Source organism: Anopheles arabiensis (assembly GCF_016920715.1).
Source record: "Anopheles arabiensis isolate DONGOLA chromosome X unlocalized genomic scaffold, AaraD3 X_pericentromeric_contig0004, whole genome shotgun sequence".
Lineage (NCBI taxonomy): Eukaryota > Metazoa > Arthropoda > Insecta > Diptera > Culicidae > Anopheles > Anopheles arabiensis.
In genome coordinates this window covers 110,001-112,500 of record NW_024412082.1, presented here as the reverse complement: position 1 = coordinate 112,500, position 2,500 = coordinate 110,001, and positions in this window count along the sequence as shown.

The window sequence follows — 2,500 nt, the reverse complement described above, 5'->3', positions numbered from 1 at the left end:
TAGCAAGTGCGATTTTCCGGTCCAGCACGGCAGTACGCCTGCACGCATACACTCCATGTACCAAAAATGTACCAACCTAGGCGTTGCTCAGTAGCTTTTGGCGGCACATAGAAAAAGTATTCGAGTTCAGATTTTTGGGACTTAGCGTATTTTTAAAACTAATAACGAAAATTAAATTTTAAATCGGTAAACGGCTAGGAGTTGCTCAGTAGCTTTTTGCGCAACGTGGCAAAAGTATTCGAGTTCAGATTTCTAGGACGTAGCGTATTTTTCAATCATAATAAACCGAATCAAACATAACAATGATGAAACTTACACCATGTCCCAAGGTTGTGCACAAAACGTAACGATAAAGTGCTGGCGAAGTTAGAGGTGCACCAAAATTGTGTACCGATCAGGGAAAGTACTCTACGTTCCTATGATTTGGGTGAAAAGTGTTATTTAACTGCTGGTTAGAATAGACAGTTGCTTATCATACACATCGCAAACGAACACCCCTTAGTGAGCATTAGCAAAAGTCAATTGCACAAAGCAAATGCAATACAAACTGATCAAGTACATTAAAGAACGCTACGTAGCAGGACTTCTTTCCAAGAATGGTGTCCGCAACGGGAGGGCAAGCGTCCTTCCCAGGTTTTCCTAGTAAACCTTGTATGGTAAACATACCCAAGCGTGTCTGTAAGCACGCAACGAAAGTCACGAACGGGCACATACCTAGGGAATGTACTCTACGTACTTGGACTTTTGTCCAAGAATGGTGTCCGCGACGGTCGGGCACTGCGACGCAATAACCAAATCCTAGGATTGTAACTTTAGTGTGCACAAACATAAACATTAACGCGTTCGCTCGGGCTGCGCCGTCCGTGTTGAACACAAATGTGGGTGATTATATGCGTGGAGGGACAAAAACATACGAGGAGGAGACAGTTTTCTGCACGATGTGCACAGAGCTCATTTCGTCGTCCCGGGCGAATGGAAAAACACAAACATCGCGAGTATCGTTCTAGGTTTCTGTCTATAAAAGGGCAGGCCAAAAGGTGACCGGTTGAGATAAGCATTTTAAGCATACAAACACTTTATTGGAACTTTTGATACAAAAACAAGGTACGTACATGTAGGTTGTACCAACATGGACATCTATGAACGCGTACGCTCGGGCTGCGCCCTCCGTCTTGTACTTTCCTGATCGGTACACAGTTTTGGTGCACTGCTATTCCGACCGGCAACTTGTACCAACATATACATCCATGAACGCGTACGTAGTGTACTTTCCCTGATCGGTACACACTGTTGGTGCACGGCATAAGAAAAGAGCTAAAATGGTCAAACTCAATCCATTTCAACAATAGATAGTCGATAGTAGCTGTGCCGATGAAGTAGGGCACGATGCAAGTTAATGTTGTTTAATGAATAACATGTCCGCCATACATTTCAGTACAAAATTGCTCGGTCAGACCTACAAAGTGCTATATCTCGAATACGAGGCGTCGGACTGGGGGTTGTAGAACAATTTTAAGTTCGTCTAATGATTCTACATCCGATTCTGGATAGCGGTTTTTGACCACTTTTCAATATTTTGTGACACCCCGAACCTAGGGGCAGCTCCTAGCTTTTTCAAAAATGTGCACCGATCGGGCCGGAGAGCTCGTGTGGCTCAAAACATGTTTTTCGCTAAAACACCTCAAAACGTGTCGAGAACGCACCCTAGCTCTTGTTTTCAAAAGTTATGGCCATTTAAAGTGAGGTGGTTTTTGCTTCAAAATAGCTATTTTACCCGTCCCTATGGCCATGCTTTAAATTTTCACGAAAATGCCAGGTCAGACCTAGGGCGGGCCATATCTTGAATACTAAACGTCGCAGACATTGGTCGTAGAACAATTTTAAGTTCGTCTAATGATTCTACATCCGATTCTGGATAGCGGTTTTTGACCACTTTTCAATATTTTGTGACACCCCGAACCTAGGGGCAGCTCCTAGCTTTTTCAAAAATGTGCACCGAACGGGCCGGAGAGCTCGTGTGGCTCAAAACATGTTTTTCGCTAAAACACCTCAAAACGTGTCGAGAACGCACCCTAGCTCTTGTTTTTCAAAAGTTATGGCCATTTAAAGTGAGGTGGTTTTTGCTTCAAAATAGCTATTTTACCCGTCCCTATGGCCATGCTTTAAATTTTCACGAAAATGCCAGGTCAGACCTAGGGCGGGCCATATCTTGAATACTAAACGTCGCAGACATTGGTCGTAGAACAATTTTAAGTTCGTCTAATGATTCTACATCCGATTCTGGATAGCGGTTTTTGACCACTTTTCAATATTTTGTGACACCCCGAACCTAGGGGCAGCTCCTAGCTTTTTCAAAAATGTGCACCGAGCGGGCCGGAGAGCTCGTGTGGCTCAAAACATGTTTTTCGCTAAAACCCCTCAAAACGTGTAAGGAACGCACCCTAGATGATAAAAGTGCAATCAGAATGTCAATCGACAACTTTGTTGGGGTACCATTTTA